We start from the raw sequence: 25,795 nt of genomic DNA on the forward strand, positions 1-25,795 counted from the left end.
AGTTTTGCTTTTGCTTTGCATCAAAACAACGTTTATTTTCACACTTCGAGCATTAACGAAATGCACTTAGAATTGGTGGACCACCTACAGTGTCCATCAGAATCGGTTTGCACGATTTAAAAGTGACGATTTTGACTTGGAAGGCGATAAACGTCCTGGCAGCCAAAAAAGTTTGAAGATGAAGAACTGGAAGCATGAAGATTGATGCCAAACACAAGAACAGCTCGCAGAATCTTTGGGTATCACTCAAGCAGCCATTTCAAAACGTTTAAAATCAGTTAGATGTATTCAAAAGCAAGAAAATTGGGTTCCACATGGACTCGAGCCGAGAGACGGTTTTGCATGTACAAAATACTGCTGGAACGCTATAGAAGGAAGTCATTTTTGCATCGAGTTGTTACTGGTGATGAAAAATGTATGTATATACGGCAAACCAGCCCATTAAAGGACAAAACCGAATATCCATGGCGTGAAGGTAATGGATCTCTATTTGGTGAGATCAGAAGGGTGTGCTGTATTATGAATTGCTAACACCGGGTAAAACCATCAATGGAGAACGCTACCGAACACAATTAATCCGTTTGAAGAGTGCAGTAGCGAACAGACACGAGGCAATATCCATCACGTAGACGCTCGGCCCCACGTTGCTATTCCGGTTAAAAACTATTTGGAAAACAGTAGATGGGAAGATTTACCTCACTCGTCTTATAGCCCAGATCTTGCCCCTTCTGACTTCCATTTGTTCCGGTCGATGCAGAACGCCCTCGTTGTACATCAGAGCGAGATATCAAAAATTGGCTTGATTCATTCTTGGCTGCCAAGCCGGCGCAGTTCTTTTGGTATGGGATCCACAAATTACCAGAAATATGGGAAAAGGTCATAGCTTCAGATGGACAATACTTTGGATAATACTATCGTACATTTTTTTCTTAAATAAATGACCTATTTTCATCTGGTACTTTTTCGAATGAGGCTGTGCTTCGACTGCTAAGGGTCATTAGCACTTGACAATATTATAATTCTACTATAATTTACATACTACATACCAAATTGTTTGTACATCACATTAATTAAATTTTAACATATAGTTCGATGTCTTTTAGATAATCGATTGTTTTTTCTTTTTTATGTTTAACGGTTAGTCTCTCATCGCACTTGCACATGTGGAAAACTCTTCCGATGTACTATAACTATCACTGGATCTCTATATATTTGTATCAATACGCCAATAATTTGATTTGATTTGAAATATTTCGAAAAACTGCGATGTTGCTTCATGGTTAATTGTATCGCGGATATACTGAACACACTATTCGTCCACTACACTACACTAATTAGTGCGAGTGTCGGTGTAATGGTAGTATAAACATATAAACGAAACATATACATAAAACAATATAACAAATAATAGTTGAGGAGGTAGATGTGGAAAGTACAGATAATCAAAACAAAATGTTATCTCAGTTTCACAACCAAAGCCAAATAAAAGTGAAAAAATAGTGATGAAACTAAACATTTAATAGTTTAATTAACTTATTTGTGACGCCCAGTATACGTTGTCCAAGTCTAGGTATATTATTCTACAAAAGTTAAAGGTCTTGTCGGAACTTGGAGTTTAATGACCTGATAGAAGTACCCAGACACGTGTGTATTTCATTCATATCTATCTAGTGTTTAACCAAGTACGTTCCACTGAAAGAAAATATCTTTAGTGCACTTACAAGGTGTCACTGCATTTTTTTAATACTTATAATTTTTTCATATATTTGATATAATTGTTTCTAATTATTAAAATATATATTAATTGATTAATTTTCGTTTTTAATAATAATATTAGATGGTTAATAATTACGAGGATGGTCCCTGAAGTACCCGACCTAACAAAGAAAACACAAAAATTTTAGTTAAGCCATTAAATGACAACACCACCACTCCATTGTTTGAAAATCTTTCACCACCGAACCATTTTTCCAAGTTTAGGAACAGAAAATACTCCGAGGGGGCTAAATCTGGCGTATAGGCTTGCGTGAAGTAGCAATTCAAACTTTAATTCATCAATTTGCATGATGATGCATGATGATTGTTACTTTATTTCTTTGCTCAAATGCTGCAATAGATTCGCATAACACTCGCCGTTGATAATTTTTCCTTTTTCAAAATAGTCAATGAAAATAATCTCACGCAAATTCCAAAAAACCAACGCCATGACCTACCCTGCAGATGAACGGTCTTCGATTTCTTCGGAGCCGGTTCTCCCTTTTCAGTCCATTGCTTTGCTTGTTGGAAACGTCTTCAAGACGCTGTTTTTGTTCCATGGTCAGCAAACGTGGCATCCATCTTGCACACAGCATGTCTATTATGTCTGCTAGCTCGCGCAACTTTCAGTCGACCTTCATCTGATACCACCTTGTGGAATTTCTTCAATATTTCTGGAGTCGTCTTCTCATTTCGTCGATTACTTCAATGCTGGTCTTCGCAGGTTGTACGGCTTTGTTCAAACCCAATATTTCACTCTTGATTACGAATGAACAGTCTCAACCAAAGTAGAATCTAGTTCAGTGTTTATATTGGTTAAACTAATGCTTTTATCACCAATTTTTTTCATTAACTAGTTGCCAAACAAATACCAATTAACGTGGACGTCTTCAAACTTGAAACAGATGCTGTTTCGACCAGTCTCAAGTCTCCTTAGAACAGTTCGAAGTAAACCTTACTTCTGTTTCTGGGCAAGTAGTTTTCGTATTAGACCAAGAGCCAGTGACCAATTTGAGATGGTCATTTCTCAAAAGTCACGAAACTTTCTACTGTAAATCCTCTATGCATAAAAACGAAAAGCTACTTCTGGTAGGTAGGAAGGTAAGAGATAAGGTTTATTTTAGTTATCAGTCATAAAATTTTAGGAAATTTCTTTCGATATTATTTTTCTATTGTTCAAAGGAGACTGGGGACTGTGTTGTTGTAGTGATATCCTCGGACTTTCAATGAATCAAAACTATGATAAAACAGAATGAGACGTATTCGTTGATTGTTCTAAATGCAGTCTAAGATCTGTTTCAATGCACAATTGGGATAAGAAACCGTCTAAAGCTTCGTGACTTTTGAAATGAAAAAGCTCTGCTCTACATTGTGATAATTCTAATCTCTAATAACTTCAAATAACTCCCATTATTATCTTCTAATTTATTTTGACTGGAATTACCGGAATAATTTGAATAGGAAATATCGACATTAATTTTTTCTTTATGTTTTTTATTGTATATTATGTTTGGCTGACCGTTTGTGTAAAACAATGCTACAGTTTTCACATAACACATATAATACCCACCTATTTTATTTTTAAAGGGTGAAAATCACCCCTTACTTACCAATAAATTGGACACTATTGAATTAAAACGTTAATGGGCTATAGTTATGTTCAAATATAATAAATGTCGATTGTTTTGTATCATAATTTTAATATTTTGATATTTTACAGTTCAGATACCCCTAAAAACAACCCCTCATACAAAGATTTATTTAAAAAAATTTGGTAAAAAACATGAAACAGCATATATAAAAGAATAAATACTCCAAAAAGATCAAAATTTAAATTTTTCGTGATTTTCCAACATTATCTCTAGAAAAATGATTTCGTAATAATAACTCGGCTTCCCTTTAAGCTTTTTGCATTCATCCATTCATCATTTTGTAGGGAATTTCATAATCTACAAAACCATGACAGTTGCAACCCTTTTCTTCAGAGAATTTTGATGTTAAAGGGTAAAAAAGACTCACCCTTAGGATTGAAATCAATACTTTAAACGCTTATATCTCGTTTAATTTTCAAGCTACTGAGTTTAAAAAAAAAGCGAAATGTTCAATAAAATAAAAGCTAAATTTTAGTTACAACAAAATTTTTTCGTTGATCCAATAGTTTTTGAGATATTTTGAAAAAATCAAAAAAATCGAAAAAAAAATTTCACATTAAACAACTTTTTTCAAAATATACGTATTCTAAACCATTCAAACTTTTGGAACGTGTTGTTAGAGCTTAAAAAAAGATAAATTTTATATGGGCTACGATTAATTTTAATTTTGCCGCACGTGGTGTCAAATTTTTTTTTTTCCCAAATTCGAGTTACTTCACTTATTTTCGTCATAACTCGCTTAATTTTCATACTAGACGGTTTTATAAAAACTCATTTTAAAGGTCTGAAAAAGTACTTTAAAAATGTTCATTACAATTTTTTATGAAAAATTGATCGTTTTTCCGTTATTTGAGCTCAAACCTCTGCATAAATTTAGGAAAAACAAAAATTTGGTTTTAAGTGACTCGTAAGTTGCTGAATATTATTTAGAAAATTTAATTTGAACCGACTAATTTCTTTGTTTTTTTATAAGCTTCAATTTTGATAAGAATAAGTTTTTCCAGAAAATGCGTAACTTTCGAGTTTTTCGTGAAAAAATGTCGAAAAACGTGTTTTTTTTTTAAATTTTCAATCGCGAATAACTCAGAAATTATTGACTCAAATAAAAAACTTCATTCTACATTTTCTTCATAAAATTTAATTTTCTATCGATTCCCGGTTATTTTAAAATTTTAAATAAGCATACATTAGCACCAAATCAAGTTTGTTATTTGCATCATTTTTGAACTTCTGTCAAAATTTCAAACTAATCCATGAAGGTCTTTAAAATTGCGAAGTAATTTACTTGGTTCACTGTACTAATTACATTGACTTTTATATAAGTTTTTCGTACAAATTTTTGACTATTCACTGTATTTTTTTATTTCACATTATTATTAACTTTTTATTATTCTTTTATATTTAGTGTGACTTTTAAAGCGGTAAAAAATAGGATTAACGTCAAAAACGAACTCCAAATGAATCGATTAGTGGTTTCCAATGCTTTTCGATTATTTTACTAAAATCGAGAACGTTCATAAATACATCTTTGAAGAGAAATCGATTTTTAAATAATCGATACTCCCCACTGATTGACGATAATCTTGATACACGTTCTGCTTCTTTCTTTTTACTCGCTATTCCAACATTTTCTCCTTGTTCTTCTTTTCAGTGTCATGATTTATCAATTTTTTCGCATAATCGTTGTATTTGTCAAATTCAATTTCTTTTAAGTCATAACTAAGTTCGAGAAATGCGAAGTAATTTACTTGGTTCACTGTACTAATTACATTGTTTCGCTATAAGAACTCCAAAATAATCTACGACGGGTCTTCTTTTCTTTGGAACTTAAACTTTAAGGTTTAAGAAAAGTGCATTCATAAATTTATAAAGATTTGTTTTGGGGGTATATAAAAAAGATCACAATGAGTTTAATAGTTGTATTGTCGAAATAATCGCCAAGGGGCGTTATTCCAACTATTGTTTAGATTTTTTTCTATACAGTTTTCAATATCGAGTCACTCTATATACATTCCTCGCGTGTTCTACGTTACTAGCTGATAATTTTACCTGCAAACAAATCAGAACTCCAAGAAATGAATGAAACGGTACTAAATATTTGAGATGATTTAAACCTCAGATGAGATGGTTACTTTCTACTTCAAGTTGCATGATTGATTAGAATCTCGGTTGTTTCCTTGTTTTTACATATTAACGAAGAAATGAATGTCGGAATTCGATTATTATCATTCGTTTATATACAGAAATACAATAAAATAATACACAACATTCAAAAATTTATCTTAAACGTTTCCTTGTAAGAATATTTTCCAATTTTTTTAATAAAATAACTTTCAATAAGTATCATCCTCAACCTTTAACCGAAAAAAATAGATAGAAATTCTAATAAAGGCAAGTTTCGAGGTTATAAAGTTATTTAACAAAACGTACGTCTAAATACCCCTAATTTCTAGTAAACAGTTTCAAAATTTAATGGAACAGGAAGCCTGAGGGATGTTTCAAAAGCTGGAAAACCACAAATAAGTGAAAATTCAAAAGAAACTCTCTTCCAACTACAACAGAAATTGCCGTACAACAAAGTTAGTCATTGGTTTCAAAAGGCATTGAAAAAATCCAAATTTTGTTAATAGTATAGTATTTTTAGACGAGGCAACGTTTTGTTCAAGTTGTGGAACTATTAAATCTTCATTCATAACACAATTAATACAGTGGAATGTTAAGCAAAACTATTATGACTCAAAATATTTTGTGTCTTCCTATCTTCCCAAAAAAATGATTTTTATTTGAAACGACAAAATTTTTTGATAGTATACATCGAAAAAGAAGAAAGAAACGTAAAGAAATAACAAAAAAAAAACTGAAACATCGAAATTTGTATCAATTTGATAAATGATAAATAAAAAACCGCATTTCGATACCGATTACATAGTACAAATATCTCGGTATGTGGAAAATAGATTAAAAATTCATAATTTATAAAATTTCTATAAATTGATAGAATTAAAATCGTCCTATAAGACAGATTATACTTGGATATCAAGTTTATTAATTCCGAAAACTATAAAAAACTTGTCAGTAAGTAGAAAACTGGAAAAATATTGTACAAAAATCCCCGGACTCCACATAATCAAGTAGGTGGGAAGGTCACGGTAATATAATTATCATTTAACGATTTTACCTACATTTCCCAAGCAACCCACCACTGCCGGTGTTTCACACTCTCAACATCCTCAATATCAAAGACAAACGCCCACTTTTTGTTCATATTCACATTGAGTACATTACATAAATGGTCTCATAACCTTAATAGGTGACTAAAATACGTTGGGACTTCTACAGAGTGTTAGGAACTCAACGCCGATATTTGAGAAATTCATCTATCTAACATAATCTGGTATAAAAAACCAAAAATTCCAAACGGACGCCTATGATTTTGTCGATGAGTTTACTACAACAAACTTTCATTAATGCCTTTATTTTTATTTATATGACTCACCCATCAATGAATGAATTATATTTAGAAACAATGCCAATCTTCATTCCCACGTTAGCATATTTCTTCGTAATTACAGAAATGTATAGTTTAATTAGCAGCTGTTCTGTACTTATTTTTAGCTTTTTATCGTTTACAAAATGGCTAAATTTAGTTGGAAGATTCGCATTTACACTTTTTCCCAACCTCAAATTAATAGTAGCTCGATTACGGCTCTGTTTTTATTTACTTTCCATATAATTTCCAGCTTCCATAGATTTTAGAATGCGGAATGCACTTTAAATGAAATTTTTATGTACAACTATATACTGACGAGACGTTAGTCGGAGGAGGGTCCGAAGCTAATTATTTTCAAAACGATTTGTCTTCAGAGAAGTTACATACTGAAATTAATAGCCAACTGTCTCTTTAGACGACAACCAGCGGCGATAAACGACGCTTAATGATCTGGTCCAATTTGTCATCGATCCCTTACTACAGGATCTTGAAATTCGACACCGAAAATAACTGGAATTACGAACGATACCTGAAAGTTTTGTCGATATTAGTCCTCGGAACCTCGGCCCATTTTTTCGATGATGACCGACAAACTGGATATTTGTAAATCGCTTGTTTTTTGCGCCATTCGCCCCTTAGAGGGCGGTAAACATGTAACTGGTTGATATTCATTACCTGAAAGAAATTTTTCAGACAAGCTGATTTTTTGAGAATTCCAATCCGACACTCGGAACCTGCGTTTTAAACAACCAAAACTAGATTTGATATATTTAAATCGGTGTTTCCATATCTCAAAACTTAAGTAACAACCCCTTATATTAAAGAGAAATTAGAAAGCAATTTCAATTATACAGAATTTATCCGCTAAATGATTAAACTATAAAAAATAACTCCTCGTATGTGGGATGATACCAACTGTCATTAATAACTTTACGTATATTTTAACTTCAAGACTTTGAAAGGCGTTGATCCACCAACTAGACTTTGAGTTTTCGGATTTTTGAATTTGGTTAATGTTAATTATATATTGAGTAATTAGAGAAATGATTTATACTGATAAGACTTTGTTTTCAGGACCGACATCGACAGTATCCTTTATTTTGTTGGTAAGTTTGTTTAATTGTTAATATTAGAAATAAGAAATCTTGTGGAGAGAAAATGTAGAAAATGGATTGTCGGTAATAACTTCAAAGTATCTAATTTTAATCTAATTAAAGTAAAAATCGAATCGAAAAAAACACTTGTGACTATCTATAGAAAGACATTCGCAATTTTTAGAATAGCTAATAAACTTTAATAAATAATATTCCTTTTGGAAATTGCGTTATGGATTTGACAAACTAAACTAAAAATTATCGATTTTTAAAGGTGCTGTTTCTGGCAGATTATTCGTAGAACAACCAATTGATAACACGGATTATTTTTCATGCTTCCAAAGCGGAACCAGACTCAAGAATTTTAATTAAAGCCTCTGATACTGACGTTTTGATGACGCTAGACACTTCAGCAACAAAAAGACTAATAATTAACCTTTAAGTTGCATTAATTGCATCGATTTAGCGTTGAAGTTAGGAATCAAGGTCTAACCAAAGTCTTTCCGCCTTCCACGCGTTTATAGGTGTGAAAAGTAAAACCTTTCCAGTTACTTTTTGCATCATCAACAGATCCTACTGATATTTTTCATTGACCGACGTAAATGATGCGAGATGGCGCCTTTTTTATAATTTTACTAACTATTTTCGTTAATTCCATGTGGCTTAATGCAACGGATCCAATATGTGTAAAACTTCCGCTTGACCAACTGCGGTTGGTTCTTAGATGAATATTTAAAACCGATAGGATTCATTGGGGATCATACACAGACATTATCGAAACAACTGAAATAGAAAACGATGATGGAAAAAGTCCAGAAGTTGAGAAATGTAACTGTAAGTTAGTCTCCACATTATAAAGTCATTTTTGACCCTCCGAGATGTTCCGGAATGCCGTGCCGTATAAAAATGGTTTAATTTAAAAAAAAAAAAAACCGTTTAATTGTTATTTAAAAAATATTATCTCTCGGTAAACGACTAAGAACGGATATCCCCTTAAACTAACGGTATTTATACTTCATTTCCGTTCCTTGCCAACACCACAATCATTTATATGGTAATAGTAGGTAGATAATTATAATTTTAATAATATGATGCTTTATTCATGTTATAATATATGTTTATGTTAAGTGTAGGTAGCTCCATATCTATAATGTAAATTGAATGTTTTTCTTGATTATCGCGTGCATCTTAACCGACATTAACTTATAGTTACTTATTAAAGAAGAAGTTTAAAGACAATTAGTAATTTTTTCAGTTTAAAAATCGATGTAATATCGGATTGAATCATGTAAGTGTGAAAGTACGGAACACGCTCTTGTACCGTAAACAGACGCCCGTCGTTTGGAAAACTTATACACAGTGAGTTTCCCAAAAAACAATGAACTTTCTTACTTCAAATGGAGCACCCTATATTAGAAATCCGCAAGAAATACTTTTTATTTTTCATCTAAATCTTTTGGCTTGGAATTATAGCCACATCTCAGCCGAAAATAATACACGACTGCTACAATAGCAAATTTGACTGTTAAAGTTTATCGAAAGTCACAACGGATCGTTTATCTGGAAAACAACGAATTGTTATTCAGAAATCTACAAGTATAATATCTTTAATAATGTATATCCTAACCGAAACAAGATCTACTGTCAGAAAATTAGTAAAAAAGTTCGACGAAACTGGTTCGGTAAAAGGTTTATCCAAATCGCAGAAAAACTGCATCGACTGATAACAAATCTTTAGATGTTTGCGTCCTAATAGAAGACGATTTAAGTACTAGACAAATATCCAGTAATGAAAATTTTACGTGATACTAAATTCCCTCCATTGTAAGATTGTCAGATGACGATTTTGATAGACGTGAAGAGTTTGCAGACACATTTTGTATTAATGGAAACTTAAATCGACATGCTGGTCACGTAACCATCCTCGTTGGATGCATAGGATACATCTTACGCAACGACAAATACCTACTGCTACAGACACTGGTGGGACGACGTAAAAAATTACGTTGTCTACGTGTAGAAAATTACGTTTACGAGCAATTTTCTATATTATTCGACTTTTCTACGTTGGGCGCAGGCGTTGTTCGCATCGATTCGGCTCAATAATAAGATAACCTACGACTACAACAAAACTGTGAATTGTTTTGACGGTCGAGGTTGATTGAAATATCAAGTTTTATAAGAAAACTTTATCTTTCAAGTAACAAATAACAATTTTTTTTTCGAATATGCGGGTTTTTGGTAACTGAATGTATGCTGCGTATTTTGGAAAATGGTAGACCTCAGCACGTATTGTGGGATGAACTTGGTTTCACTCGAATAACAGAAGTTAACGATTTGGCCATTTTGGCTATAGAGTACGAAATAACTGATCCAATTAACAGTATCATCTGGTGTAACACGTTAGTTTCTTTAGTTATGTTAGTACTAAATCCTCCAAATCTTCTCCATAGTCTCTTAGATCTTCTGGTCAAAATGACGGTAGATCTGCTGAGCTCTGATGTTCACCGTCACATCACGTCAATGTTTTGAGTAGCTTCGAGTTTCTGACGATGGATCTCATTGTGATGTATTCCCACCCTAGATAAGGTTATCTGGTCCAGTCAATCTCTTGCCTTTCCTGGCTTGTTCACGAGGTATTTCTGAAACAATCGGTAAATCTTTGGATACTCGATCTTGTGCTTTCCTTTCTTAGAAAAACCTTCAGTATTCAAAATTAGCAGTCGTCAAAATGGTTAGTAGGTTCCCTCCATACCATTGGAATAACAAAAGGCATGATTTTTTTCTTCCCATTCATCAAGTGCACCAAAGACACGCTACGCAGCACGCGCGGAGGGGCTGCTTGTCTTGATCTCCAATTGAAAGTACCAAAATTTTTGAAACAGGCTTTTTTCACATTTTCGTAAAATGACCTGGCTTGCGGTTTCACCATAAATTCTCCACAAAATTTGTCAAGAGAAATTTTGCAACTGCGGCGCGTTTGACTCGACATTTTCGTCTTTATAATCACTTTTTGCACTATATATAAAGAACTACTAAACAGGCTAGTGATTTTGTTGCGTTTTTACTGTTAACTAAAAAAAATTCTGTTTAAACAGGCGGCAATTTGGTTTTTTGTTCGGGTCGGCAAAGTTTACTTACCAATATTGAAACGCATCGACTTAAATCTTCAATGGAAAATGGTAAATTCATACCACATGTAACAGATACCATCCCAAGTCTACTAATACATACCTTATCTACGTAAATAAACTCCTTTTCATTTGTAATAAAACATATTTATATCTAACAGAACGGAAGTTTGTATTTATTTATATTTTAACATTGTCATAGTTGTCATGACATTTCACTTTATCTAATCTTTAACGATTTTTATTAGTGGCTCTTGGGTTTTTCCAACCAATTCTACCTATTCCCTATAAGTAAATTATACGGGCGTATCTGAAAAAATACGATTTTAAATTAATAAACGTTTGTAGGAATTTATACATACATCTACGTGGTAATCCCACACGAAAAAGCGTCGTTAGTATTTCCACAGAAACGTTGGCGTGCGAGTTAGAACTACGAAAAGTTTAAAAAATGCGGCAGCAGCTAAATACTTTTATGGCTCTCTCGACCGCTCGATTGGAAGGAACTTAAACGTTCCGCAAGCTTTGATCGGCTAAACCCTGATTGTTAATTTGCGATTAAACTATGCGTTTTAAACATGTGAAACACCCTGTATATATATTCGTAGTTTTAATACAGTTTGTTTCTCAAAATTCCCATCAAGACACTTACTCATTAGCTCCGAGATCTGAGTTCTTGCGTGGTAAACTCCAAATAACTAATATCGCTTAACGATTTCCAAATTGGGTCAAAATAAAAAATACTACCTGGCCTAGAGAAAGTGGTAGTTTCTTCAAAATCTATACAGTTTAGAAAACTCCACGTTGTTTAGTATTTGTTTGGCAGAACTAGATTCTACTCTGGGAGAGAAGACTGCACCTTCCTTATCAATAAAAACCAGCATAGTAGTGATCGACCAAATGAGGTGAAGACTCCGGAAATGTTGAAGAAAATCCACAAGGTGGTACTGGATAATCGTCGAATGAAAGTGCGCGTACTAGCAGCATTTCAAAAAGTGCTTTGTGAAGATGTTTCCATCGAGTATTTGGCAAACTTTCACAGAATTAAAGTAAAACTTTTGCACCGCTCCAAAACCATGGATGAAACATGGGTCAAACAATGGGAGAACCGGCTCCAAAGAAGGCAAATACCGTTTCACCTACATGTAAGGTTATGGCTTCGGTTTTTTGAGATGTGTGCAAGATAGTTTCAACAGTGAACTTATTGCAACGTTTGGGCGAAGACATCAAACAAAAACAGCCGCATTCGGCTAAGAAGAAAGTGTTGTTTCATCAACACAATGCACCATCTCGCACATCCAGTATTGCAATGGCCGAAATTAATGAATTGAAGTTACCTCATGCATCCTATTCACCAGATTTAGCCCCCTAGAATTATTTTCTGTTTCCAGAATTGAAAAAAATGTCTCCGATAATTTTGTTTGATCTACCATAGGCGTAGATTCTTCATTTTATAAAATAATTATTTTTATGAATACTTTTGAAAATATGTTTATCTTAAGCGAGAAAATATCCGTTGAAAATTGGACGGAATTATTCACCCTTATTTAGACAGATGCACTTGATTGTAGTCTTACTTGGAACTCGGAAAAAAATCGAAAAAAATATTAAAAAGACGAGTAAAATGTACCTGCCTGTACGGGAGTTTGGTTTAAACAGGATACCAGACGTGAACTGAACCCTTTTTGTACAGCATTCGTTGTTTTTTCTGTAAAACGAAATTTTAAAGCAAAAACCACGAAGGAAAATAAACAAAAGTTCCAAAGTTCCTTTATAAGTAATTGCAATTGATATTGGAAGAACTGTACCTTAACTGCATTAGAAACTTTATTATTTATCTCCGTGAGTCCATTAATGAAGCTGAAAATCTGATTATTCATTAAAGAAAAAGCATTTAATTTGTCATCATCAAAAATTATTGAAATTGAATGACTGGATATGGTTTATACCTTTTTCAAGTATACAGGGTGTTTGTATATTCGACCGACAACGCTCTACCACAGAGAGATGTCAATAAATTATTCATTTTGATATACGGGGGCCTAATTATTATTATTTTGATTTTCATTGCCAATTTTGTTATTACTGTAATAAATTTTCGTTTGAACATTTGAGATTATGAATAATTTTCATTTGTTTCGAACTTCTTACGCTTAATCGTTATTCGAAATTGAATAAATAATTAATTAATTTGTAAATTACTTACGTGCTTACAGAATTTTGTTCATTTTATTTTTCCATAAAAGGTTATTAGTTTTTTAACTAAAAATAATCAGTCAATTTAAGACAAAATAAGAAAAAAATAATTTCTTCCAGTGGCGTAAAAAATAGGGGGATAAAAATGACAACTAACCCCGAGAGCGCGCCACTGGTTAAATTTTTTCAAAATATCGGTCACTAAATTTGAAAAAAAAATTTATCAAAATGAATAATTTATTGAGATCTCTCTGTGGTAGAGCGTTTTAGGTCGAATATAGAAACACCCTGTATAATAAAAGTTTATTTATAAATTATTAATATCTATACATTATGAGCCGACTGTATAATAGTAGCTGGTATGGAAAATTGTCTCGTACTCGAGCGTAACATAAATATAACATTTATTTATAGATTTAACTATTTTTCCGTATGACTTTCCGAACTACAAAACAGGAAGGAAGTATTTTTGATGAACGTAGTGATAGTACAAATAACATAAAAGATAATATCACTCTTGCAATCATCAGTTATTTTATACGGTTTATTGATAGTTTTCCTTCTAATATTACAAATAGACTATCGTTATATTAAATTGAAGAAAATACAGTAATGCGCTTGGTGGAACGAAATCAACGTTTTTAATAAATGTACAGTTAAAGAAAAATATATGATGCCGGTTTTTTTTATTTCCTTCTATGATTTTAGGGATTTTTAATTATTTGTGTTTAAAAGTTGCCGGTAGTTTTATTTGTCGATGATCATATGTCATTTTTCTAACTTAAAAAAGAAGAAGTTTCCGGTTTTTTTTATTTCCTTCTATGATTTTAGGGATTTTTAATTATTTGTGTTTAAAAGTTGCTGGTAGTTTTATTTGTCGATGATCATATGTCATTTTTCTAACTTAAAAAAGAAGAAGTTTCCGGTTTTTTTTATTTCCTTCTATGATTTTAGGGATTTTTAATTATTTGTGTTTAAAAGTTGCCGGTAGTTTTATTTGTCGATGATCATATGTCATTTTTCTAACTTAAAAAAGAAGAAGTTTACGTTGAAGGTTAGATAAGATAGATAGAATTTATCTCCATTACAATATTATTGTCGACGTTTTTAATAAATGTACGGTTAAAGAAAAATATATGATGCCGGTTTTTTTTATTTCCTTCTATGATTTTAGGGATTTTTAATTATTTGTGTTTAAAAGTTGCCGGTAGTTTTATTTGTCGATGATCATATGTCATTTTTCTAACTTAAAAAAGAAGAAGTTTCCGGTTTTTTTTATTTCCTTCTATGATTTTAGGGATTTTTAATTATTTGTGTTTAAAAGTTGCCGGTAGTTTTATTTGTCGATGATCATATGTCATTTTTCTAACTTTTAAAAGAAGAAGTTTACGTTGAAGGTTAGATAAAATAGATAGAATGTCAGAAAAATGTACCTCTATTACAATATTATTGTCTATTTTTGTTACAGTCGACTAGTTTAATTTATTAGAACAGTGTAGAATGAATAAATAAGATTGACATCTAACTTTGAGAAATTCATTACAGTTTACTTTAAATTTGACGTTAGGATTCTTCTGTTTTTAGAATCTAAGGTTTCTTCTTCTTCTTTATGTTCCGAGAAGGCTTTTCGATCTACGGCTTCTTGCAAAATTGTTGGGTATTTCTCCCACGTCCCTTATATTTTCCCATTAATAATCAAGATACAAAATAATTACTCCCTCATTATTTGAGATATTGTGGGCGGTTCTTAGGAGCTTGAGTTCAAGTTTGTAGGACTGTAATTCTTGGGGAAAACCCGCCAACTCGAAAAAAGGGATAAAATCGTTTTTGGGAATAAAAAATATTCAGGAAAAGGAAAGGAAAGGACAAGTTTTTTGCAGTTTCTTCAACGACTTTGGATTTCTTTAAATTTCCTAAGGTATCCTTGGATGTCTTTCAGATTTCCTTCGGTCTGTAGGGATTTCCTCAGATTTTTCCGGTTTTACTACCTCTTCAGGCAGAATATTTTCACTTTAGTCGGTATTTTTTTTGCTATAACTCTCAAACAGTTTCTCGATCTAAAACGTTTTTTTCCTCAATCAATATTTTCGAAGCTTTTTAGACCTTTCTCATATAATATCAAAAAATTATCCCTCTCGGTTCATTTGTATCTGTAGGTATTATTATTTCAGGGTTCCCAGCGACCTGGAAAGTCAGGAAAAATCAGGGAAAGTCAGGGAAATTTGGAAATATTCTCAAAAAGTCAGGGAAATTTACAAAAAATTTCAAAAAGTCAGGGAAAATCCTAAAATAAAGTAAAATCTGGAGTAACTCCAGATTTTAGAAAATCCTTGCGCTACGTCTCACCAGATGGCGCTTCTGAAATATTTTGCTGTGTTTCTCACTAGATGCTTTTAAATTAATTTACTTAATACTAATAATAATGATTAATACTACTATTAACATTAAGTAATCCAAGCTGATTTTGCGCGTACCTTTTGGTCAGGGAATTTTTTGAGTTTTGGTCAGGGAAAGTCAGGGAATTTATCAGGCAAATTTTGCTGGGAACCCTGTATTTGAGGTTGCATATTGGTACATTCAATTTGAAACCCCATGAATTTCGAAATAAGTTGGAGACGACGACAAATATTTGATGCCAGATAAAAAACTAATTAAAAATAGAAAATTCGTACAATTTTTGTAAAAAACATGTTTATTATTTACGAAATTACCGGAGCGCGAAGTTATAATAAAAAATCCGGTAAATTCTAAAAAAAAACAGAAACAATATTATTTCATCCTATTTGAAATTGTACTAGAAATTCTTAGAAAAAATAACAAAATCGAGTTGCGGAGATTGTAGACGATGAAAACGAAAGTTTCTACTAGAATTGTTTTCTAGAAGATTCGTTAGATTTCGGAAGGAACGGAAATAAAAAAGAACTTATGGAAATCTCCTGGTAAAAGTATTGCGTGTCGTTTCCGTGACATCCTGATTATGAAACGTCACTTCCTAAGTTATTCTCGTTGGAATACTGTACGCGAACGACGTACGCCAATTAACATCCGCAAACATATCCTTTATTACAATAATGGCTCAAATTACAATTTAGTCTTTAGCGTAGGACGGAGGAAAGACCAAAAGTATCCGGAAAGGACCGTTTGCGTTATACAAGTGACTTTATTGTGATATATGTGATGAAACAGTCGTACAGACATTACAAAACGTATATTTGGAGGGTGGAAAAAAAGTTTTCTCCATTTCCTTTTATTTATAAATGATCCTAAGACGCTGTTTTGTATAGATTGTTTTCAAAGATTGAGGTTATTCAATTTTTTTTTTAAATTCTCTTATTAACTCGTTCTGTTTGTTAGTCTTGCAATGTTACTTTCAATAATTCTGCCCATTTGCAGGTATACAGACGGTATCTTCAATCCCTTGAATAAAACGATAAAAATTATAAAAAAGTTAACAACAGAGTCAATACTTTCTCATCAATGCGATTATAGCCATAGTCTCCTAACCTAACCTACTCACAAAACGTTCCACCACCTTGCCAAGCAGTGCCCCTGGTACCACTATCACTAGTTTTCGACAGGTATAGTGTTTTCCCAGCCCTCTTCCTCTTTGGCCCTCCACTATTTTACCTATTATTCTTTGTAAATATGAGTTGAAGGATCCGTGTCTTGTTGAGAATTGGTAAAACCACTGTCTGCGCTTGCAGTGTACCCATTCTTCAACTGACGGGATCAGCACTTTTGTCCATTGTGCTTTTGTTCTAGTTACATTTCTCCCATTCCCTTTGCCATTCTTCTACAGTTCTTTCCCTCTGCTCTTTTTTCCGTTGATCCATGGTGGTTCCGATTTCATGTACGTTCACATACTAGCAGGTGAATTGGTGGCTCTTCTTTGAGATCTGAGCATCATGTCTCTGTATCTTGCAACCTGCATTCCCCCATATCACACTGGGGCTCCGTAAAGCAGGATGGATTGATCGACATCTTCTTGACTCATTGATAGCAAGTAATAAGGCAGATATTGTAGCTAGGAATCATGTTTCCTCTCCACTTAATATAGTGTTAATGTAGTCTGTTGGAATCGCTTTTCCATCCACCACAAAAATTTTTGTTACGGTTATGTTCGCGTTTGCCTGTTTTCATTGGACGAACGTACGCGTGATGATTTTTATCTTCAATTCCTGGATAATAACTCAGACTGTGAGGAATGTTTCCAAGTCGAAGCAGTTCGACGCCTTTCGCTGCGAAACGGGGTCAATAGAAGTTGTTCCCCTACAAACAAACGAGAACGTCGTCGTCTATGCCAACTAGAAATAGATCGTCGCGCCGTTACGTCATCTACTTTATCAAATCGAAATTTAAAGATTCGAACCAGAACAATGCAAAACAACAAAAAACTCCAAGACGACGAAACTATCCAGCGGCGTGTTTAAATTTACATATCTTGTTATATATCTAATGAGCAGATGACTAGCGAAAATTCCCAGACGATTCAAGATTATTGAAATCTTGAAAACTATCTCTTGCGAAAGAATGGCCAAAGAATTCATGGTCAAATAATGGAAGCTGGTGGCAAAGAAGCAATGAAGAGACAGCGCGTGTTAGTGCAACGTGTTACATAGAGGGGAAGTTTCCGTGGATTAGGGCGAGTATGATAATGGAAACTGCAAAAGGATTACCTATGAAACTAGAATCGAAAAGATAAATAGTATCTTATCTACTTTGAACAGTCATAGATTTGGTTAATAGAAAGATAAATTATGTTAGGTTAAGAAAATGAAGGATTCTCTGGAAGATTATCCATTTAAGGGAAGTTTCCGTGGATTAGGGCGAGTATGATAATGGAAACTGCAAAAGGATTACCTATGAGACTAGGATCGAAAAGATAAATAGTATCTTATCTACTTTGAACAGTCATAGATTTGGTTAATAGAAAGATAAATTATGTTAGGTTAAGAAAATGAAGGATTCTCTGGAAGATTATCCATTCAAGGGAAGTTTCCGTGGATTAGGGCGAGTATGATAATGGAAACTGCAAAAGGATTACCTATGAAACTAGAATCGAAAAGATAAATAGTATCTTATCTACTTTGAACAGTCATAGATTTGGTTAATAGAAAGATAAATTATGTTAGGTTAAGAAAATGAAGGATTCTCTGGAAGATTATCCATTTAAGGGAAGTTTCCATGGATTAGGGCGAGTATGATAATGGAAACTGCAAAAGGATTACCTATGAAACTAGAATCGAAAAGATAAATAGTATCTTATCTACTTTGAACAGTCATAGATTTGGTTAATAGAAAGATTAATTATGTTAGGTTAAGAAAATTAAGGATTCTCTGGAAGATTATCCATTCAAGGGAAGTTTCCGTGGATTAGGGCGAGTATGATAATGGAAACTGCAAAAGGATTACCTATGAAACTAGAATCGAAAAGATAAATAGTATCTTATCTACTTTGAACAGTCATAGATTTGGTTAATAGAAAGATAAATTATGTTAGGTTAAGAAAATGAAGGATTCTCTGGAAGATTATCCATTTAAGGGAAGTTTCCGTGGATTAGGGCGAGTATGATAATGGAAACTGCAAAAGGATTACCTATGAGACTAGGATCGAAAAGATAAATAGTATCTTATCTACTTTGAACAGTCATAGATTTGGTTAATAGAAAGATAAATTATGTTAGGTTAAGAAAATGAAGGATTCTCTGGAAGATTATCCATTTAAGGGAAGTTTCCATGGATTAGGGCGAGTATGATAATGTGAAACTGCAAAGTTTATCAAAATTGTGTATTTTCCAGTTTCTAAAAACTCATTTAATAAAATTTTATGTGGTTTTTTAATAAATACGAATACGGCCTTAGCACGAATCATTTTAAGCCTCAAATAACTTTAATTTTGTTTTTTTTTTGTAGTGTCCATAGTTTTTCTTCAATTTTATATGTTTTTTCTTCTTTAATATCTAGTTTCACTCAATACTTCATCCTTGAACTTTTCGCTTGTATTTTCATCTAATTATTTCCACAAATTTTACGATTATTTTCTTTTTATATTAATTTCTTTAACAAATGTATCGTATGAAAGAATTGTTGTTTATATTGGACGTTGTTATGAACATTTTAAAAGAACGCCACTGCTCCTCAAGTGAACATAACAATGCAAAACGACACAAAACGACTAAATCTAAATTCGTGACACAAAAATATTTTTACTCGCCGCTAATTTTAACCGAGACTAAGCCGCCTTCCTTATTTCTGTCATTACTCCCGTCTATGAAAATAATCAGGACCGGCAGTAAACGTTGAGACTTGAAAATAATTCGCTATATCCATAGAAAGTTAACTCTTCATTATACAGGGTGGCGCAATAGATTGTGCATTTATTAAGTATAGGCTGAGGGCCCTTTCGAAGACGGCACGCCTCTAAACACGAACGCAAATTTGTGAAAACTGCCGTCAATAAATGATGTCCCTCGGATTGTTCATATTTGAGGTGTTCCCACAAAAAAAAATCAAGAGGCGTCAAGTCAGGGATACGTGTGGGCCAAGGGATATCACCTCTTTTGGAAATTAGTCTTGCTGATCTCGCAAGTTCTGGAGTCAAACATCCGCAACATAGTGGTCGATTTTAACGGTGATGTTTCGTCCTCTTGAATGTTCAAAGAAGAAAAGGCGAATAATTCCTGTGAATAATAAAAATTTGAAAAAATCTTCTTCCTCTACAACTCTATTGATCCAAAATTCATCATTTTTGGTTGTAATTTCAAAACTATTCGTGTTTTTACAGAGAGGAACTACAACACAATTTATAATATTAATGAATAATTCGCATCTTACATCTAACGTCTTTACTTATTCATAATCCGGTCCTGCAAGTAGGAAAAGAAAGTATAAAATAAGACTTTAGGTTATAATTAGAAACAGGGACATTTTGAAGGTATTTGGCACTATTACTTTCGTTTTATTTTTCTTTGCTTTCGGAGTATTTCTAGATTATATAAGTTTGAAAATAGGCTACCGCCTACCGTGCCACTTCTTGATATTAATCGACTAATTAGGCGTGTCTGAATTGAGAAAAACCAAAATGAGATACAGAAATTTGCGTGCACCATATCAAGCGACCTTCATGTAAAATATAATTGCTGCTGTTCACGGACTAATCATGTATATTCACACGAGTCATTCATTGTGTGTTTTCGATTATAAATCCTTGTTGAGAAACGTCAAATATACACTTGCCGTCGTTGAATTTATTACTGTCAGTAACTAGAATAATTACAATAATTATGACATAAAAACGTTATCACAGAAAATGGAGTCCAATAAAATCGTATTAGTGTGTTAATTAGAGAAATGTATTTGCTATAAATTGGAAAATAATTGCACATTTTACGTGTTTTCCTTGTCTCTATATTCCACTTTAGACTGTCGTTATTATATTTTATAAGTCAATTTATCGTGCCTATTAAATTTGAAATTTTAAATGTTGATGGAAATTCGATCTGTGATACAGTGCCGGCTTTATTTCACTCCGGGGTCTTAATGCAAAAATCGAACAGGCTCTTGGATACGCTAACATGACACAGCAATTCAATTTCTAACAATAAAATTTAGAAATAATAACCAAACAAGAGTATTCCCATTAAAAAAAATGCGAAGGTTGTCTGAACAAGATATTTTTATCCATAACAATTTTTATTTTTCAATACAACGAGGTCCTATCCTTTTTCGCCCTTATAAATGATTTTTTTACCTTTAAATAAGTGTTTTCGGTTGCAATAACAATATTTTTGATGACCCATTTTTTCTTTCATTTTCCGAAAAACCTCCGCGACTCACTATTAATATTTCTCTGTTTCATTATTTGAATAACAGTATTCTCGCACGTATAACGATTTTTGGTAATTTTCTATAGTGGGTTGGTAACAGTTTCATTTTGACAGCTGACTGGACGGTGGTGGTGGTGGTGGTGGTGTGAGGTTATTTTAATTTCAATATATTATCTACAATAAATTATGAGTTTTATACATACAAATCTACAGTGATAAGATATTATCTGTGGCAGAAGAGGCGACGTCCCGCAATTCTGGTGGTGTAAATTCAAATTCATCATCCGACATTCCTCTTAAAGGATGAAATTTTTCGAGACGGACGTCTGTCAAACATGAATCAGTGGTACCAACCGACTACCAAACATAAAATAGAAAAAACATCCTTTTCGTGACTAATTAAGTTTCTTCTGTATCTGCAGAAGGAATAATTTCTTGATTATTTGAAATTCTAACAACGTGTGTCTAAATATACAAATTTTAGGTCTCTTTTCTGTTATAATTTTTTTAAGATAGATCAAAATTTGACGTTTCGACTTCTTTTGGTCTTTATCAAAATATTAATGAAATATAAAAGAAGTCGAAACGTCAAATTGTCATTTGTCTTTAACAAATCATAAAACAAACCAATGAAGTACTTCTTTACAGTAACTTAATTGAAATTAATTTTTTATGGTCTCAAAAATACATTAATATAGAAACATATTCATTATTTAATTGTTTTATTGCACCTTAACTTGTTTAGATGAAAAATACGACAAACATTTAAGTACCAATATTGTATTTTCGATCTATTTTCGTACCATAATCGTGTTTACAAGCGTTATCTTTGTTACATTTACAAAAAGAAAGGAAAGGTAATTTAAACTCTTTACATATGCAATATTTTGTATTGCATTTTATACAATTACAAATCGAGGCCAATTCATGAACTGGTGACTACTTTTTTTGAACTAAAACAGTTTCATCTATGTTAAATCCAAAATTCCATTGATGCAATTAACCACATTTATCTATTACCGAAATTGTGTTGAAATTTCATAAAAGTTTGTAGACTTAGACACTTAATTGTAATTCTACTAGGGGAAAAATCCTTATTATACCTCGTTAACTTACTACAACTGAATATTAAATTATAAAACGTAAATAGACGAGTAAAATGTACATTCCTGTAAGGGAGTTTGGTTTAAACAGGATACCAGACGTGAACTGAGCCTTTTTTGTACCCCATTGGTTTTTTTTTCTGGAAAACGAAATTTAAAAAGCAAAAACCATGAAGGAAAATAAATTCTTTGGCAGCATTAGGCACTAAATCGTCTTTGCCAACCGTTTATTCAGTTTTTTTTGTTTAAAACCACATGCTGACAAAATTTAACGCAATGTTTCTAAACTGGTATAATTGTATTCTAGATAATTTGTTACTTTTGCTGTATTATAAATTGCACTACGTATGAAATCTTGAGTAGCTTTGTCAACTGATTTCAGTTTTTCTTCAGTCTTTTATCTATAGCAACTTCTTTCGTAACTACACGATAAATGTATTTACTCTTAGTATGAGTATGAAGACGCATTTTGGAATTGGCAAAGCAGTTTAAACACGAATTTCGATGGTTGGTGCACGATAATAATATATGAACGGCGTTTTACCATTTATGCGTTGTTTGGTGAGTAAAATATGACTCCGAGACCCCTAAGCAACGTCAATAGTAGATGGAAATGGGAAACGTCTCTAAAGAGATTTCCACACAACTAGCAGCCGACACCCGACAGTCTAAGATTGCCGAATCAAAAAAATCTAGTTGCCATCAAGGCATTTTGTCGTGATTAAATGATAAGGGAGAAGAAATAAGAAAAGATGATGAAGGATAAAGGATGAAGGATAATCCTCACAACTGAGAACCTACCGACAGGGTATAATTGCGACGAATCACAGCGATTGATGTAATCGAGGTAGTCAAAGGTCATTTATTTGGTCAGTCGTGGAACAACCGCCCCACAATAGTCCTCGGATTATTATTCAGCCTTCCGACAATTTCGACGAGATGTTTTCATTGGTAAACAATGGAGATAATGAGTCCACGTGGACTGACGGTTTGTTAGAATTTTATACAAGGAGTATTTAGAGTAAATTTAGTGATGCGGCGACACTAAATGACCAGGAAACAAAAACATTTTCATTCTTTGGAATTCACAATAAAATTTAATGTATGCATAATCCACTGTATAAATATTATTGCATTTTCGATTTTCTAAAACGCTAGTAGTAGAAATGACCTCGGTTGTATATTTCAATACGAAATATGTGTAGCTATTAAATATTACATTATTCCAACTTTACGTTTCATTAATTTTTGGTTGTTGAGTTAAAAATACTTGGACTAGAATTTACCACATTAATTATTTACAAAACATCGTATCTAATTACTATCCTATATTAGTTATATAGATATCTTTGATGAGATTAAATATTATTAATAAGAAAAAAATTGTGTCCACCTGTCGATTTTAACGACCATCTGCATTTCGATGGCGGGTCCCGGCACGTGGCCATTTTGCCGTTCCAAATTTGAATCGTATATGATTAAATTAAAAAAAAAAAAAAATGTAAATTAGTCTTATAGATCAGTTCTAACAGAACGAAATTGATACAAAAATACAATCCGGTCTTAAAGCAATTAACAAATCCGTTTTTTACGTATTTATAAAAAAAATACCTGCCCTTATATTGACGAACTGATTAATGGAACCCTGATTTAGGGATTAAGATTAGAATTGAAATGGCAATTGGTGTGGTGTCGAAGTCGAAACGCGCGTCAGACAGTGTAATCGTGAGTGTTGGTGTAGATAGTGTTCAGTCTCGTCGAAACGCGCTTCAGACAGTGTAATTTTGTGTATTGGTGTAGTGATGGTGTACTAAAAATAGCTGATCACCGGAATAAATTAGACGAAAGATGCAGTAGTATATATGTCTGATAATAACTCCACCATGAATTTGAATTGATTGCCCTGTTTTGTAAACGAACACAGACTAAAATTATATCATATTCATTATATACAAAACTATTTCCTTTTCCGCAATGGTGCAATTGAAAACATTAAATTTGTATCATCAAGTCATTAGTCTCATCGTTTCATATAACGTATTCACATTATGACATAAAGGGTTTCATTAGGGATTTATTTGCTTCTTACAACGTTGATATTAGAAGAGGTTTGTTGGGCTTAGTTATTCTAACTTGTCCTTTGTCTTTAAAATTATACAATTACGGAAAATTCAGACTTTGCATTCTAGAACATTCGAAACAATCTAATTGATTATAAAAGGGAAACGAAAACTTCCAGACTTGAGTTTAATATATTCGTCATTTTCCACGCAACGTCCAATATCTCATTTCGAATTTGATGGAAATATATAGTCAAGGGACTTGACGTTACCAAAAACATATTTCGATCAGGCGCTTCGGCTTCAACCCTTTGATGTCATTAGGCAAGCTGTAAGTCTTACCCAAGTGTTTAAACCGCGTTCGTGTGAGTGCTGGGCACTTACAGATGACGTGGTCTGCGGTTTCATCCTCCTTCATGCTCCAACGGCACTCCGTACCGTCCATGGTGCCTTTGGCGTGAATTTGGAGTCTTAGATGACAGCGCCTATTTAATTGTCTTTATATGGACATCTCCGACGAGCCTGCCTTGCAAGCAGACCTTTTAGCTACACCGAGGATGGGTTCTGCGCATATCGATGAGTTAGTCGATCCCAGTCAGGCGAGTGAGTCCGCCTCGTAGTTGCCTTTATTGCTCGAGCTATCGGGCACATAAACGAACTGATTTTTGTATCTTTCTTGCACTCTAGCACTAGCCTAGATCAAACAATCGTCATAACTTGTACGGCAGCTCTGCTGTCTGAGTAGATTGATGTTGTGGCTTCGATTGAGTATCGCGCGTCCGTATTCTACCACATCGGTTTAGAAGACGGCACCGCGCTTCACAATCGCTTATTTTGGGATGTTTTCCGGTCAAGCCATTCCTCCCGAAGCTGCTCCAGCTCAGTGTTGTGTGTCTTCAAACCTTTATTGTTAACGATAATTCAATTATTATCTCCAAAACGTCAGCCGTCGACGTTTGAATTCATTCCCTTCAATCGTTTGTTTCCAAAAACAATCTCTGATTGTTGATCAAGGATTAACCCATGACCACGTAGGTTAATATTTGACCATATATTTTGTTAATAAGTATCATTAATGAAACTTTTCTTATTCGCCTTAACGGCTCAGTAACTAACGAAGATAAGTACGTTAACTAATTGAAGGGGTTCTCGGTATCCAGTAACAACAATGAAAGTTGGTACCCACGCAGGGCTTTTTACTATCTAACGAACACAATAGTAGTCAAGTATACGTACTCGAGGTACCGTACTAATCCCTACTACCATCATGTAGTAACGCATTCATTCCTATATGAATGTACGTTTTACGTTTTTCCGAATATTATTTGAACCGACTCTCGTTGGTATTTAGACGCCGTAAACACAAACATAATTGTATGTTATTTTCAAATAAATTAAACAATTATTATTGTAGCAGATGAATTATTTTCGAATATACATACATTAGTTGTTTTTACTGTGATTTAATCACTGCTATTTCCGAATAAT

The 25,795-nt window shown here is 33.1% G+C and overlaps 1 long non-coding RNA gene across 1 annotated transcript in view; it reads left to right on the plus strand.

Annotated features, from left to right (window-relative positions):
- LOC130898846 (uncharacterized) overlaps positions 1-25,795 on the plus strand; it is a 74,831-nt gene that overhangs the window by 47,066 nt on the left and 1,970 nt on the right. Inside the window, exon 3 of the long non-coding RNA XR_009059943.1 lies at positions 7,972-8,003. This is a non-coding gene — a long non-coding RNA (uncharacterized LOC130898846). The remainder of the gene's footprint in view (positions 1-7,971; positions 8,004-25,795) is intronic.

The sequence above is a fragment of the Diorhabda carinulata genome, chromosome 10 (assembly GCF_026250575.1).
Source record: "Diorhabda carinulata isolate Delta chromosome 10, icDioCari1.1, whole genome shotgun sequence".
In the NCBI taxonomy this organism is placed as follows: Eukaryota; Metazoa; Arthropoda; class Insecta; order Coleoptera; family Chrysomelidae; genus Diorhabda; species Diorhabda carinulata.